Raw genomic sequence first — 18,438 nt, 5'->3', positions numbered from 1 at the left:
ATTTTCAGGGGTTGTACTTTAACGAACTCCTCCTAGATATTTATTCAGATCAACACCAAACTTGGTCAGTGTAATGTAAAGCCTTTTGCGATCTTAAATTGCGAAGATCTTGAGGTTTCGTTAAAGGGCGTGTCCATGGCGGCCTGACAAATTTCATTGTTTCGCCATGAAATAGGATGTTGTTGTAACTCAGGCATAAAGTGTCCAATCCTCCCCAAACCTCACATGTTCGATAAAAGTCCTGCCCTGAACACATCTGAAGGCCAATATTCCATTATAATGATAGCGCCACCTGCTGGCAACAGGAAGATTGGCACATATATGGAATAAACATTGATATATTCTACTTATATTTATGAGTTTAAACGCATATTTCTCACCGTTCACCTATTAACTAAAGCCACTCGCTGCCGGTGAGCCCGGGTGCGAGGGCCCGTTCATCGCTGCTTGCAGCTTTAATTTTTTATTATTATTATTATTATTTTTTTTTTCTAACGTTACGGGGGCTTTTGGGGTCCTTAACATGCTCGAAAACTCTTGAAAATTGGCACACAGATTGGAACCTGCGGCCATTAGGGTCGGGCAGAGACTGATACACGGGCGTGGCACAGGGGCTCTACAGCGCCCCCTGGAATACTGAGGGCCATATATCACACATACTTGCACGTAGACACATGAAACTCGGTACACATGTAGATCTCATTAAACCAAACAACTTTCGTACTGCATGTCATAGGCTCCGCCCAACAGGAAGTTGGCTATTTAGGGTTTATTATTCATATTTTTGGTCAAAGTTGTGGGGGCTTTTGGGGTCCCTAACATACTCAAAAACTCTTGAAAATTTGCACACACTTTGGAATCTGTGGCCTTTAGGAGCCTGCAGAGGCTGGGACCCGGGCGTGGCACAGGAGCTCTACGGCGCCCCCTGGAACACAGTCATAAATGTTGATGTATAGCTCACACATACTTGCACATATTCATATGAAACTCATTACACATATAGATCTCATTGTGCCAAACAATTTTCGTATTGCATGTCATTGGGCTCCGCCCAACAGGAAGTCAGCTATTTAGAGTTATGTAAAAAGCGCATGCTCTGGAATTTGATATACTTGTCATAGGTTTTTTACTCGTTTACCACCAAACTCAGTCAACATGATCTCAAGACATTGGGGATGAAAAATTGCCAGGGGATTTTTGATATCTCGAACGGTTTGCTCGTGGCGAGGCGTTGAAATTATGGCGAGAATTGAGAAACAGGAAGTGTCTAATACCATCCACATACATTTCCTGATTTCAATCAAACTTCATCAGATTATTCATTGTATGATGTCGATCACATATATGTGACTATTAGGAGTCAAAGTTATAGCGCCACCAACTGGAAGCAGGAAGTGTGTCATTTTCAAAATGCTTGGAATTCAGCATCTTATTTTTACTCGATTTGCTTCAAACTTCATCAGAATAATGTTAAAACACAGCCGATATAAATCTGCTGGGGGGATATTGATATCTAAAAATATTGTTGCCGTGGCAACATGTCAAACTGGAATACTTCTCAGGTGATTTTGAGGCATATAACATGCTTAGAATTTCATCAAACTCAGAACACATATCAGTATTAGTGACAGCTAGACACTGGCAAAAGTTCATAAGAGGGTGTGGAAGAGGCACTCTATAGCGCCACCTTTTGTCAAAAGTGGGGGGTTAGTTTTAGCTACAAACACCAAACTCAGTACAAAAATTGTTCTTTTTAAGACGGACAACTTTCTAATTCACAGTCATCAGCTACGACCAACAGGAAGTCGGCTATTTTGATTTGAATGTGGATTTTTTTTACATTTAGCTGTGAATTAATGCATACTGCTCAGAGGAGAGTAACACTATACACACCAAACTTTGTCTACATGTTGAAAAAACATTGAGGAACTTAAATTGTGAATGGGTTTTGGATAGCTTGGATGGTTTAGTGGTGGTGATTTTTTTAAATGACAGTAAAAATGGAATTATTAATTTTCCTGCATTTTTAAATTCCAAACACTTCAAAACGTTTTTTCATACAGAAAAAAAGTCATTCTGAGGAAATATGCATAGTTTCATGACTTTACAACACTGTATGGATAACAGAAAATGTAAAAACTGTCAGACATCTCATCTCACTCTGTCCCTCTGTTTGAGTGAGTGTGCTTAGACTACCATTGTCTGAGAGAAATAGCGCCCCTACAGGTGCAATTCCCGCAAAAAAAAGGGAGGAGACTCTCTTTTATTTTCACTTTTAAATCGGTTAAAATACAAATAAATACTTGGATTTAATTCACACTGACAAGCTAAACCAACATATATGATTATTATAAGGTCAGGGCTCATTAATAATTGATGTGTGGTCAGTGATACGTGAGAAACACGAGAGATGAATCACCGCTCTGAGCAGGAGCGTGTGGAATGATGAGCTCAGAAAAAAACGAGTTTATTCTTGTTTTATAGCTATTAAAAATAAAGTATTGCAGCGATATCACACAATTCACCAATTAGAACACACCAAGAGCTAAATTCAGATGTTTTTGAACTGTTTGTGTGAAAACGAAATATTCGCGGCTGCCTATCTGAAATCACCGCCTCCGACCAGCGTGTACAGTGTCACTATAGTTCAAAACAAACTAATTTGTTCTTGTTTAAGAGCTTTTTCAAATAAAATATTGCCATAAATGCACACAATACACCCATTATAACACAGCAAGCTAAATGCAGGTGTTTGTGACCTGTTTAAGTGTGCAAGACTATTTGAAAGCGCGACTGGCAGAATAACGTATCTCTCGAGCTGCCTTTCATCGTACGAACGAACACATCACGGCAAGATTATTTCAAAATACATAATAGCTTGGCTAATATAAACGAAAACAGCCACGTGAACATAAACTTTTGAGAAATAAATCTGAAGTGGATCTACTCGGTTTGAATATTAAGTGACCGCATTTACCTGCTTCTGTCTTCAATTTTAATCTATATAAAAAAGGAAACTCATTCGTCTTGGCTGCTTTTTTAAAATGTCTGTGCGTATTTATTTATTTACTTTTTTATACATTTTGTATAATTTCATAGTTTATGCATTATAATTATAAAAACATAAATACATTTAGCCACTTACATAGAAATATCTTAGGCCTTATCATTTTCTGACAGTTTTAGGGATTTTTAAAAATCCTAAAAAACCTTATTTGTGCTGCAAATAATAATTTCAAACTCATTTGATACTGACCTATGACATCCTGTGACATGATATTTATTTGAATTTACATAATCTCATGGATGTAACAGTAAATCTGTTCAGCTCACAGATCAAGACTAAGCTGTAATGCAAGCAGAACTTTCACAAATGCTTATAGGTCAATAAAATCATTATTAAAAAAACTTATAAATCATTTAAGGATTTGATAACACTGTAAAATAATGTCTAATTTGTTAACATTAGTAAATGCATTGGTAACACTTTATAATAACTGCACTCATTAGTAAATAGTCAGTTTATGCTTTATAAAGCCTTGTTTTAACATTAATAGTCAATACTAAGCAGTTTATACATACAGCTATAAATAGCTTGTTCTTGATTTATAAGCACATATTTATTTCAATATGCAATAAAAGTAAACTGTACACTTGAAATATATATATATAGTAGGAGACACGTTGGGGATGGTAAAGGTTTTGTCCACTTGGTGGTGCTGTGGTTATGTTTAATTATATATATATATATATATATATATATATATATATATATATATATATATATATATATATATATATATATATATATATATATAGATAGATAGATAGATATATATGAAATTTGAACATGCACAATTATACAAAAATCACTTTTTAAAAACTACAACAAAAAATTTGTTTGGACTACAACAAGCATTTTCCGGGATTTGTGATATCACAAATATTGATGAATGGGATGTGAATTGGTTGAGCTGCACTAAAAAAAGGCAACGAGTGTGATATACACGTAGTTGACCATGAAGACTGGAAGAGAAAAAAATAACTATGAAGGAACTTTTCCTTTACTGATAAAATGAGCCAAAAAAGACATTTCACTCAGACTGAAAAAAAAAAAAAAATTATTAGATCCTCATGAGAAATATTCAAAATTAGATCACTACAGTAATTACAAAGTAAAGACATGACCACTGGACAGCAAAATGCTTACTGGGTCAGAAGGGTCAGAAAGAAAAAAAAAACAGATGGAGAAGAACAGAAACACCTAAATTGCAAAAGAATTAAAGTTAAGAATTAGGTGTGACACTATAATGGAGCATTTAGTCTAGAGTGCCACCATTTTCCAGAACTGCAACTTTCCTGGACTCTCAGAATTACAATGTGTCAGGTTCTGAGAGATGTAAAAGATCCCAAAAAAAAGGACTTAATTAGAATAACATGATGTACTGTGGAATACTATATATTAAGAATTTATATATTGGCTTTATGAACGGAATATTTTGAGTGATTCTTGAAGGACTAGCATCCCCTCCTCTTGAACGACGGTTTGAGGAATATATCTTCCAGATAGTACCGCGACTCCCTATATGCAGAGTATGCAGTCTTCATAGGGCACCAACTTCCAGAGGGGACACCATCCCAGTTGCTAAAAAAAAAAAAAACATTCACCATTCTCCCATCCGCGCTCGCGATCACTCGCACCTCATGTTTGCGGCTCAATTTTTGAATTTTGGATGGACATCAGCCCGGGTAAAGGACATAAGCAATCAGGCACAGAGAAAAGAAAATTAGAGAAAGTAAAAAAAAAAAAAAAAAAAAAAAAACAGGCATAAATTTGGCTTGACATTGGACATTCGAGAGTCTCAAATTTAGGGACCGTCTCTAAAGTTATATGTGATCTTTTTATACACTTTTCTAACATCAGTAGCATTTGAAGAGTATGACTTACAGTCATAAAAACAACTGTAATTGTTCATCTACATGACAGCTATAATGCACAATAAAATTAAATGTTTGATGTTTATTAAAACAAACTGTAAGTCATATGTAAATTATGCTACTTTTTCACATGGACTCAAAAGCAAATTTGAAGCTCAATAGCATTTGAGGAGAAAGACTTGCAGTCATAAAACAATTTTAATGTGTTAATTTAGGTGTCAGCTACAATGCACACCTTATACATTTTTTGTATATATTAAAATAAAGTGTTACTAAAGTTATATATATTGTTCTGCGTATGTGATTTCAAAGTCTAGATGGGTCGGATTAACCCTTTAACTGCCGTATCCCTTAAAACTTGATTGCCAGAGGGTTACTGTAAATTTTTCACAGTTTTCCAGATGCCACCGGGGTGGCGTTGCAATGACGGCTTGAGCCCGCCATCGCTGCTTGCAGCTATATTTTTTTTTATTTTTTATTAAACCTTCCGGGGGTTTTTGGGGGCCTTAACATGCTCAAAAACTCTTGAAAATTGGCACACACATTGGAATCTGCGGCCATCAGGACGCCGCAGAGGCTGGGACCCGGGCGTGGCACAGGGGCTCTACAGCGCCCCCTGGAACACAGTCAGAAATCTTGAACCATAGCTCACACACACTTGCATATATTTATATGAAACTCAGTACACTTGTAGATCTCATTGAGCTGAACAACTTTCGCGCTTTATGTCATAGGCTCCGCCCAACAGGAAGTCAGCTATTCAGGGCTGTTTAAAAAAAGCATGCTCTGGAATTTGAAATACTCCTCTGAGGTTTTCAACCCGTTCGCCACGAAACTCGGTGAACATGATCTCAAGACATTGTGGATGAAAAATTGCGAGGGGATTTTTGATATCTCGAACGGTTTGCCCGTGGCGAGGCGTGGAACTTATGGCGAGAAATGAGGAACAGGAAATGTCTAATAACATCCACATACATTTCCTGAATTTGATCAAACTTGATGGGTTTGTTCGTTGTATGATACTGATTGTATATATATGACTATTAAGAGTCAACGTTATAGCGCCACCAACTGGCGGCAGGAAGTGTGTCATTTTCCAAATGCTTTGAATTCAGCATCTTATTTTTACTCGATTTACTTAAAACTTCATCAGAATAATGACAAAACATGGCCGATGTAAATCTGTTGTGGGGATATTGATATCTGATATAGTGTTGCCATGGCAACGTGTCAAACTTGAATGTTCTGTTATGGTGAGTTTGAGGCAGACAACAAGCTCAGATTTACATGAAACTCAAAACACATATCAGTATTAGTGATAGCTAGACAATGGCAAAAGCTTTTAAAAGGGCGTGAAGGAGGCACTCTATAGCGCCACCATTTGTCAAAAGTGGGGGGGTTAGTTTTAGCTACAGACACAAAACTTGGTACATAAATTGTTCTTATCAAGACGGACAACTTTCTGATTCACAGTCATCAGCTACGATCAACAGGAATTCAGCTATTTTGATTTGAATATTTAAATTGAGCTCTGATTTAATGCATACTCCTCACAGGAAATGTTCACTATACTCACCAAACTTTGTCTACATGTTGAAAAAACATTGAGGAACTTAAATTGCGAACGGATTTTGGTTAGCTTGAACGGTTTTGTTGTGGTGATTTTTTGAAATGACAGTAAAAAGGGAATCATTAATTGTCTTGTATTTTTAAATTGCAGCTTCCAAACACTTAAAAAAAAAAATCATACAGAGATCAAATCATTCTGAGGACATATGCATAGTTTCATGACTTTACAACACTGTATGATTAAAAGAAAATTAAAAAACTGTCAGACATCTCAACTCACTCTGTCCCTCTGTTTGAGCAATGTATGTGTGCTGACTGAGTGCATGTGTGTGTGTGAGTGTGTGTGTGTGAGTGGGGGATGGGCATGAGCTGAGTGGCAGACACAATGAGAGAGAGAAAGAGAGAGAGAGAGACTTAATCATCTCTTTAATCACCAGTAAAAAAATGTATTTTAAATTGTTATTTTTTGTTGCTGTTGCTAACATTGCTGTTTTCATTACAGCTTAAGAAATCTCTTAGGCTTTATCCTTTTCTGACAGTTTCAGGAATTAAAAACAAAATTCTAAAAATACTTATTTGTGCTGCAAATAATAATTTCAACTCATTTGATACTGACCTATTCCATCCTGTGACATGACATGTATCTACATTTTTAAAATCTCATCGATGTCAGAGTAAAACTGTTCAGTTCACAGATCAAGACTAAGCTTCTTTCACAAATGCTTATAAGTCATTAAAGGATTTAATAACACTGTAAAATAATGTCTAATTTGTTAACATAAGTAAATGCATTGGTAACACTTTATAATAACTGCACTCATTAGTAAATAGTCAGTTTATGCTTTATAAAGCCTTGTCCCAATATTAATAGTCAGTAGTAAGCAGTTTATAAATACAGCTATAAATAGCTTGTTCTTGGTTTATAAGCACATTTATTAAAAAGGAGAGTAAAGGGTCAGTTATCTTCCTATGAAAAATAAAAAAAATAAAAATAAACAAACAACAACACAGATTGATAAAGAACTCAGAAATTCTATTGTGGATTTATGATAAAATCAGCATGTAAAAATGAATTCATACTCCTCCGAGAAGACATAAGTAGTTCACACCAAACTTTTTCAACATGATGCTAATATACTGAAGATGTTAAATTGCGAATGGGTTTAGGATACCTTAAATGGTGTGGCCATACCGATTTATTAAAGTAACATAAAAAAATACAATAGTTATTTTACGATATCTTTAACATTCTTCATTCCAACTCTTCATAATTTTTTATATACGTAGAATTCATCATTTGAAAGAAGCACAGTAAGTTTCATAGCTTTATCATTTTCAAGAGCCAGCATAAAATTAAAACTATCATAACATATAAATCAAGCTTGCAATTCTTAGTACCAATAATGGCCAACAGATGGCGCTATAGGATTACTTTTAAATAATTATTGTAGAAACAAGTATGATTTAAATCATTTATAGAAATCTTTCAAAGAAAAAGAATATGTATTTTACTGATAAAATGACCCTCACTTAATTAGAATAATATGCTGAAGTATTGTGAAATACTGTGTATTAAGAATAATTATTTATAGGCTTTATGGACAGATAAGTTTGGAGTGACTCTTGAAGGATCAGCACCACATCCTCTTTTACCACTGTTTAAAGAATTTATCTTACAGAACAGGTGCGAATGAATTTTGGATACCTTGAATGGTTTTGTCGTGGTGATTTTTTGAAATAACAGTAAAAAAGGAACCAGTAAATGTCTTTTATTTTTTTAAGTGCAGCTTCTAAACACTTCAACAAAATGTACACATAGAAGACAAGTCATGCTGAGGAAATATGCATAGTTTCATGACTATACAACACTATTACAACACTATACAACACTAGAAAATTAAAAAAACTACCATACATCTGATGTCACTGTCCCTCTGGGTAATGTGTGTGTGTTTGTGTGTTAAGTGTGTGTGTGTTAAGTGTGTGTGCTGAGTTTGTGTGAATGTGTGGGAGAGGGGATGGGCTTGGTGTCAGAGAGAGAGAGAGAGAGAGAGAGAGAGAGAGAGAGAGAGAGGGAGGGAGACTTAATCATCTCTTTAATCACCAGCAGAAAAAAAAGCAATTTGGTGTTGTTGTTGTTTTTTCATCATTACAGCTTAAGAAATATCTTAGGCCTCAACATCAACTGTTGCTGCTTTATATAGCCATCTCCCAAAATTAATAGTCATTAGTAAGCATTTTATAAATACAGCTATAATTAAATTGTTCATGGTTTATATGCACATTTATTTTGAGGAGATTAAAGGCTGTAATCTTCCTAAAAAAAATAAAAAAATAAAAAATAAATAAATAAACAAACACAGAACTCAGAAACATTTATTTCAAGATGCAATAAAAGAAAACTGTACACTATATATATATATATATATATATATATATATATATATATATATATATATATATATATATATATATATATATATATATATATATATATATATATATATACAATTGCATAAGTTTATATAAAAAAATTTTTATCAAGTGTAAAGGTTAATAATAATAATAATAATAATAATAATAATGCATTTTATTTAAGGCGCCTTTCAAACCACTCAAGGTCACCGTACAACAAGTAACAACAGTAACAATATTAAAACAAAAAATAACAGCAAATAACAATGTCAATAAAAAACCACAATAATATTAGAATAGCACAACATATTGTGGAATACTAAATTAAGACTTTATATATAGGCTTTATGAACAGATAGGTTTTGAGAGATTCTTGAAGTACTAGCATCACCTCCTCTTGTACAACGGTTTGAGGAATATATCTTCCAGATAGTACCGCCGCTCCCTATATGCAGAATACGCAGTCTTCGTAGGGCACCAACTCCCAGAGGGGGCACCATCCCAGTAGCTCAAAAAAAATAAAACATGCGCCATTCTCCCATCCGCGCTTGCGACCGCTCGGACATTTGCGGATGAATGTTCGTAATTGATGGATGGACATCTATGCCAGGGTAAAAGACATCAGCAATCCGGCACAGAGAAAAGAAAAATAAAGTAAAAAACAAAACAAAAACAGGCATAAAGTTGGCTTGACATTGGACATTCGAGAGTCTCAAATTTAGGGACCGTCTCTAAAGTTACATGTGATATTGTTATACACTTTTCTAACGTCAGTAGCATTTGAAGAGAATGACTTACAGTCATAAAAACAACTGTAATTGTTCATCTAGGTGACAGCTATAATGCACCATTAAATTGAATGTTTAATATTTATTAAAACAAACTGTAAGTCATATGTACATTATGCTACTTTTTCACATGGGCTCAAAAGCAAATTTGAAGCTCAATAGCATTTGAGGAAAAAGACTTGCAGTCATAAACCAATTGTAATGTGTTCATTTAGGTGTCAGCTACGATGCACAACTTATACATTTTTTATATATATTAAGATAAAGTGTTACTAAAGTTATATATATTGTTCTGTGTATGTGATTTCAAAGTCTAGACGGGTCGGATTAACCCTTTAACTGCCATATCCCACCAGAGGGAGCTATAGGATTACTTTTAAATAATTATTGGAGAAACGAGTATGATTTAAATAATTTATAGAAATCTTTCAAATAAAATAATATGTATTTTAGGAATTTTACTGATAAAATGACCCTCACTTAATTAGAATAACAAGCTGAAGTATTGTGAACTGTATATTAAGAATAATTCTTAATAGGCTTTATGGACAGATACGTTTTAAGTGACTCTTGAAGGTTCAGCACCACATCCTCTTTTACCACTGTTTAAAGAATTAATCTTACAGAACAGGTGTGAATGAATTTTGGATAGCTTGAATGGTTTTGTCGTGGTGATTTTTTGAAATAATAGTAAAAAAGGAACCAGTAAAAAAAAGTGCAGCTTCTAAACACTTCAAAAAAATGTACACATAGAAGACAAGTCATTCTGAGGAAATATGCATAGTTTCATGACTATACAACATTATATGGATGACAGAAAATTAAAAAACATACATCTGATGTCACTCTGTCCCTCTGTCACTGTGTGTGTGTGTTTGTGTGTGTTTTAAGTGAATTAGGTGTGAAACTATCAGTGAGCATTTAGTCTCCAGCGCCAACATTTTACAGAACTGCCACTTTCCTGGAGTCTCAGAATTACAATGTGTCAGGTTCTGAGAGATCTAAGATTCCAAAAAACTATTTAATTAGAATATCATGAAGTATTGTGAAATACTATATATTAAGACTTTATATAAATGCTTTATGAACAGATTTGAGTGACTCGTGAAGGACCAGCACCACCTCCTCTTGTCCGATAGTTTGAGGAATATATCTTCCAGAATCTGGGATTAAGATTTAGGAGCTCATTTTTATTCCACCTCCTTTCCTGAAAGTCTGTCTTGCAGAATTGACTAAAAATTAATCTTCACATTAATTCCTAATTCTTTTGCAATTCTTTTGTCAGTTCTTCTTGACCTGTTTTTCTCTTCCAGCTTTCCTGGACTATTGTATAGCACTCATAAATGATTAAATAAAAAATAATGGTAGTTATTAAGATTGATATGGTTTGGAATTGGTAAAATGTGCTTGGAAAAAAATCACAATAAAACAATGTTTTAATGTTTAAGTTTGGAATATTAACTGACATGAATGAATGCTATATAAATATTATTCATGTTAACATAATGTTTATAAATGAAATCTTATTGTAAAGTGTTACTAAAGTTATATATATATATATATATATATATATATATATATATATATATATTGTTCTGTGAATGTGATTTTAAAGTCTAGATGATTCGGATTAACCCTTTAACTGCCATATCAAGTTCAAGTTCAAGTTCAAGTTCAATTTATTTGTATAGCGCATTTACAACAGCCTCCTGGCTGACCAAAGTGCTTTAACATAAGAGCAAGAATATTACACATACATAAAAATAGACCAGACAAAAAATTTAAAACCACCCATTTCAAAATGTAGCATAACACAGTAGTCAGTACACTAAGGAAAATAAAAAAGTTTTTAGCAAAGATTTAAAAATAGACAAGGAAGGGGCCAGTCTGATCTCTAAAGGCAGGGTATTCCAGAGTCGTGGCCCAGCCACTGCAAATGCACGCTCCCCTCTACGCTCCCCTCTATCCTTTAAAACCTCACTGCCAGAGGGATATTGTGAATGCATGTGCCCGCTGGGCACAGTTTACCTGATGCCACCGGGGTGGTGATGGCATTGGTGGCTTGAGCCCGCCATCGCTGCTTGCAGCTATATTTATTAGGGCTCAAGCCCAAAGGGCGAGAGGCCTATTGTTTTCCTTAGGATTATTTTTTATTATTATTATTATTATTATTATTTTTTTTTTCCAACGTCTCGGGGGCTTTTGGGGCCCTTAACGTGCTTAAAAAGTCTTGAAAATTGGCACACAGATTGGAACCTGCGGCCATTAGGGCCGGGCAGAGACTGATACACGGGCGTGGCACAGGGGCTCTACAGCGCCCCCTGGAATATGGAGGGCCATATATCATACATTCTTGCTCGTAGACGTATGAAACTCGGTACACATATAAATCTCATCAATCCAAACAACTTTTGTATTGCATATCATAGGCTCCGCCCAACAGGAAGTTGGCTATTTAGGGTTTAGTATTCAAATTTTTCGTCAAAGTTGTGGGGGCTTTTGGGGTCCTTAACATACTCAAAAACTCTTGAAAATTTGCGCACACTTTGGAATCTGTGGCCTTTAGGAGCCTGCAGAGGCTGGGACCCGGGCGTGGCACAGGGGCTCTACGGCGCCCCCTGGAACACAGTCAGAAATGTTGATGTATAGCTCACACATACTTGCACATATTCATATGAAACTCAGTACACATATAGATCTCATCGTGCCGAACAACTTTCGTATTGCATGTCATAGGCTCCACCCAACAGGAAGTCAGCTATTTAGAGTTATGTAAAAAGCGCATGCTCTGGAATTTGAAATACTTGTCATAGGTTTTTTTCTCGATTGCCGCCAAACTCGGTCAACATGATCTCAAGACACTGGGGATGAAAAATTGCCAGGGGATTTTTGATATCTCGAACGGTTTGCTCGTGGCGAGGCGTTGAAATTATGGCGAGAAATGAGAAACAGGAAGTGTCTAATACCATCCACATACATTTCCTGATTTTAATCAAACTTCATCAGATTATTCGTTGTATGACGTCGATCGCATATATGTGACTATTAGGAGTCAAAGTTATAGCGCCACCAACTGGCAGCAGGAAGTGTGTCATTTTCAAAATGATTTGAATTCAGCATCTTATTATTACTCGATTTGCTTCAAACTTCATCAGAATAATGTTAAAACACAGCCGATATAAATCTGCAAGGGGGATATTGATATCTAAAAAATTGATGGCGTGGCAACATGTCAAACTGGAATAATTCTCAGGTGATTTTGAGGCAAATAACATACTTAGAATTTCACAAAACTCTGAACACACATCAGTATTTCTGATAGGAACTTAAATTGTGAATGGATTTTGGATAGTTTGAATGGTTTTGCCGTGGTGATTTTTTTAAATGACCTTACAAAGGGAATCATTATTGTATTTTTAAATTGCAGCTTCCAAACACGTCAAATAATTTTTTCATACAGATGAAAAAGGCATTCTGAGGAAATATGCATAGTTTCACGACTTTACAACACTGTTTGGATAACAGAAAATTAAAAAAACTGTCAGACATCTCATCTCACTCTGTCCCTCTGTTTGAGTATATGTGCTTCAGACTTCCATTGTCTGAGAGAAATTGCGCCCCTACAGGTTCAATTCCCGAACTTTTACTTTCACTTTTAAATCGGTTAAAAATACAAACAAATACTTAGATTTAATTCACACTGACAAGCTAAACCAACATATCTGATTATTACCGGTTCAGGGCTCATGGATAAATTATTTCTGGCCAGAGATATGTGAGAAATAGGAGAGATTAATCACCGCTGTGATCACGAGCGTCTGGAGTAAAGAGCTCAGAGAAAACTAATTTATTCCTGTTTTAAAGCTTTTAAAAATAAATTATTACAGCGATATCACACAATCAACCAATTAGAACACACCAAGAGCTAAATTAAGATGTTTTTGAACTGTTTGTGTGAAAATGAAATATTTGTGGCTGCCTAGCTGAAATCACCGCCTCCGATCAGCGCGTACAGTGTCGAGCTCAAAACAAACGAATTTATTCTTGTTTAAGAGCTTTTTTAAATAAAATATTACCACAAATGCACACAATAAACCCATTGTAACACAACAAGAGCTAAATGCAGGTGTTTGTGACCTGTTTAAGTGTGCAAGACTATTTGAAAGCGCGACTGGCAGAATAACATATATCTCTCGAGCTGCAGGATTCTGCCTTTCGTCGTACGAACGAACACATCACGGACAAGATTATTTCAAAACACATAATAGCTTGGCGAATATAAACGAAAACAGCCACGTGAACATAAACTGGATCTACTGGATTTGAATATTAAAGTGACCACATTTACCACTTGTTTCTGTCTTCAATTTTAATCTATATAAAAAAGGAAACTCATTCGACTTGGCTGCTTTTTTAATGTGTGCGTATTTATTTATTTATCTTTTTATACATTTTGTATAATTTCATAGTTTGTGTATTACAATTATAAAAACAAAAATAAAATTAGCCACTCACATAGAAATAGCTTAGGCCTGACAGTTTTAGGGATTTTTAAAAATCCTAAAAAAACCTTATTTGTGCTGCAAATAATAATTTCAAACTCATTTGATACTGACCTATGACATCCTGTGACATTATATTTATTTTAATTTACATAATCTCATGGATGTAACAGTAAATCTGTTCAGCTCACAGATCAATACTAAGCTGTAATGCAAGCAGAACTTTCACAAATGCTTATGAGTCATTTAAGGATTTGATAACACTGTAAAATAATGTCTAATTTGTTAACATTAGCAAATTCATTGATAACACTTTATAATAACTGCACTCATTATTAAATAGTCAGTTCATGCTTTATAAAGCCTTGTCCCAATATCAATAGTCAGTAGTAAGCAGTTCATAAATACAGCTATAAATAGCTTGTCCTTGGTTTATAAGCACATTTATTAAAAATGAGAGTAAGTTATCTTCCTATGAAAAATAAAAGATAAAAATAAACAAACAACAACACAGATTGATACAGAACTCAGAAATTTTATTGTGGATTTATGATAAAGCCTGCAAATGAATTCATACTCCTACTCATACTACTCCATACTCCTTTTTCAACATTATGCCTATATACTGAGATGTTAAATTGTGAATGGGTTTAGGATAGCTTAAATGGTGTTGCCATAGAGATTTATTAAAGTAACATAAAAAATACAATAGTTATTTTACTATATCTTTACAATTTTTCATTCTAAATCTTCATAATTTTTTATATAAGTAGAAGTCCTCATTTGAAGGAAGCACAGTAAGTTTCATAGCTTTATCACTTTCAAGAGCCAGCATAAAATTTAAACTATCATAACTTATAAATCAAGCTTGCAATTCTTAGTACCTATAATGGCCACCAGAGGGAGCTATAGGATTACTTTTAAATAATTATTGTAGAAACGAGTATGATTTAAATCATTTATAGAAATCTTTCAAAAAAAAAATGAATTGTATATATTTTACTGATAAAATGACCCTCACTTAATTAGAATAACAAGCTGAAGTATTTTGAACTGTATATTAAGAATAATTCTTTATAGGCTTTATGGACAGATAACGTTTTGAGTGACTCTTGAAGGTTCAGCACCACATCCTCTTTTACCACTGTTTAAAGAATTAATCTTACAGAACAGGTGTGAATGAATTTTGGATAGCTTGAATGGTTTTGCCGTGATGATTTTTTGAAATAATAGTAAAAAAGGAACCAGTAAATGTCTTTTTATTTTTTTAAAGTGCAGCTTCTAAACACTTAAAAAAAAAAAAAATGTACACATAGAAGACCAGTCATTCTGAGGCATATTTCCTCAGAATGACTGGTCTCATGACCATAGTTTCATGACTATACAACACTGTATGGATGATAGAAAATTAAAAAAAACTATCATACATCTGATGTCACTCAGTCCCACTGTCACTGTGGGTAATGTGTGTGTGTGTGTGTGTGTGTTAAGTGAATTAGGTGTGAAACTATCAGGGTGCATTTAGTCTCCAGCGCCAACATTGCCACTTTCCTGGAGTCTCCAGAATTACTCGGTGTCGGACTCTGAGAGACTTAAGATTCCAAAAAATGATTTAATTAGAATACCATGAAGTATTGTGAAATACTATATATTAAGTCTTTATATATAGGCTTTATGAACAGATTAGAGTGACTCGTGAAGGACCAGCACCACCTCCTCTTGTTCGATGGTTTGAGGAATATATCTTCCAGAATCCAGGATTAAGATTTAGGAGCTCATTTTTATTCCACCTCCTTTCCTGAAAAGTCTGTCTTGCAGAATTGACTAAAAATTAATCTTCACATTAATTACTAATTATTTTGCAATTCTTTTTGTCAGTTCTTCTTGACCTGCTTTTTTCTTCTTCTTTTCTGAACTCACGACCCAGTCAGTATTTTTTGTACAATGGTCAAGTCTTAACTTATCCATTTCTGTATTGCATTTGTGTTTGATATTTCTCATGGGTATTTCATAATTTTCGACCTTACAGTTTGAGTTAAAAGTCTATTTTAGCGCATTTCATCTGTAAAAGAAAACATGCCTAATAATTCTGCACACATGAATATAAGGAGTTTTTCTCTTCCAGCTTTCCTGGACTATTGTATAGCACTCATAAATGATTAAATAAAAAATAATGGTAGTTATTAAGATTTATATGGTTAGGAATTGGTAAAATGTGCTTGGAAAAAAATCACAATAAAACAATGTTTTAATGTTTAAGTTTGGAATATTAACTGACGTGAATGAATGCTATATAAATATTGTTCATGTTAACATAATGTTTATGAATGGAATCTTATTGTAAAGTGTTACTAAAGTTATACATATATATTGTTCTGTGAATGTGATTTTAAAGTCTAGATGATTCGGATTAACCCTTTAACTGCCATATCCTTTAAAACCTCACTGCCAGAGGGATATTGTGAATGCATGTGCCCGCTGGGCACAGTTTGCCTGATGCCACCAGGGCGGCGATGGCACTGGTGGCTTGAGCCCGCCATCGCTGCTTGCAGCTATATTTATTATTATTTTTTTTTTCCAAAAAGCCCTCGGGGGCTTTTGGGGCCCTTAACGTGCTTAAAAAGTCTTGAAAATTGGCACACAGATTGGAACCTGCGGCCATTAGGGCCGGGCAGAGACTGATACACGGGCGTGGCACAGGGGCTCTACAGCGCCCCCTGGAATATGGAGGGCCATATATCATACATTCTTGCTCGTAGACGTATGAAACTCGGTACACATATAAATCTCATCAATCCAAACAACTTTTGTATTGCATATCATAGGCTCCGCCCAACAGGAAGTTGGCTATTTAGGGTTTAGTATTTCAAATTTTTCGTCAAAGTTGTGGGGGCTTTGGGGGTCCTTAACATACTCAAAAACTCTTGAAAATTTGCGCACACTTTGGAATCTGTGGCCTTTAGGAGCCTGCAGAGGCTGGGACCCGGGCGTGGCACAGGGGCTCTATGGCGCCCCCTGGAACACAGTCATAAATGTTGATGTATAGCTCACACATACTTGCACATATTCATATGAAACTCATTACACATATAGATCTCATCGTGCCGAACAACTTTCATATTGCATGTCATAGGCTCCACCCAACAGGAAGTCAGCTATTTAGAGTTATGTAAAAAGCGCATGCTCTGGAATTTGAAATACTTGTCATAGGTTTTTTTCTCGATTGCCGCCAAACTCGGTCAACATGATCTCAAGACACTGGGGATGAAAAATTGCCAGGGGATTTTTGATATCTCGAACGGTTTGCTCGTGGCGAGGCGTTGAAATTATGGCGAGAAATGAGAAACAGGAAGTGTCTAATACCATCCACATACAGTTCCTGATTTTAATCAAACTTCATCAGATTATTCATTGTATGATGTCGATCACATATATGTGACTATTAGGAGTCAAAGTTATAGCGCCACCAACTGGCAGAAGGAAGTGTGTCATTTTCAAAATGCTTTGAATTCAGCATCTTATTATTACTCGATTTGCTTCAAACTTCATCAGAATAATGTTAAAACACAGCCGATATAAATCTGCTGGGGGATATTGATATCTAAAAATATTGTTGCCGTGGCAACATGTTAAACTGGAATACTTCTCAGGTGATTTTGAGGCATATAGCATGCTTAGGATTTCATCAAACTCAGAACACATATCAGTATTTATGATAACTAGACACTGGCAAAAGTTCATAAGAGGGCGTGGAAGAGGCACTCTATAGCGCCACCTTTTGTCAAAAGTGGCGGGGTTAGTTTTAGCTACAGACACCAAACTCGGTACAAAAATTTTCTTATCAAGACGGACAACTTTCTAATTCACAGTCATCAGCTACGATCAACAGGAAGTCAGCTATTTTGATTTGAATGTGGATTTTTTTTTACATTTAGCTGTGAATTAATGCATACTGCTCAGAGGAGAGTAACACTATACACACCAAACTTTGTCTACATGATGCCAAAACATTTTAAACAACTTAAATTGCCAATGGATTTTGGATAGCTTAAACGGTTTTGTCGTGGTGATTTTTTTAAATGACAGTAAAAATGGAATTATTAATTTTCCTGCATTTTTAAATTCCAAACACTTCAAAACCTTTTTTCGTACAGAAAAAAAGTCATTCTGAGTAAATATTGATAGTTTCACGACTTTACAACACTGTATGGATAACAGAAAATTAA

The sequence above is a fragment of the Carassius auratus genome, chromosome 8 (genome assembly GCF_003368295.1).
Source record: "Carassius auratus strain Wakin chromosome 8, ASM336829v1, whole genome shotgun sequence".
In the NCBI taxonomy this organism is placed as follows: Eukaryota; Metazoa; Chordata; class Actinopteri; order Cypriniformes; family Cyprinidae; genus Carassius; species Carassius auratus.
The sequence above is the reverse complement of the archived record's forward strand: the minus strand, read 5'-3'. Positions refer to the sequence as shown.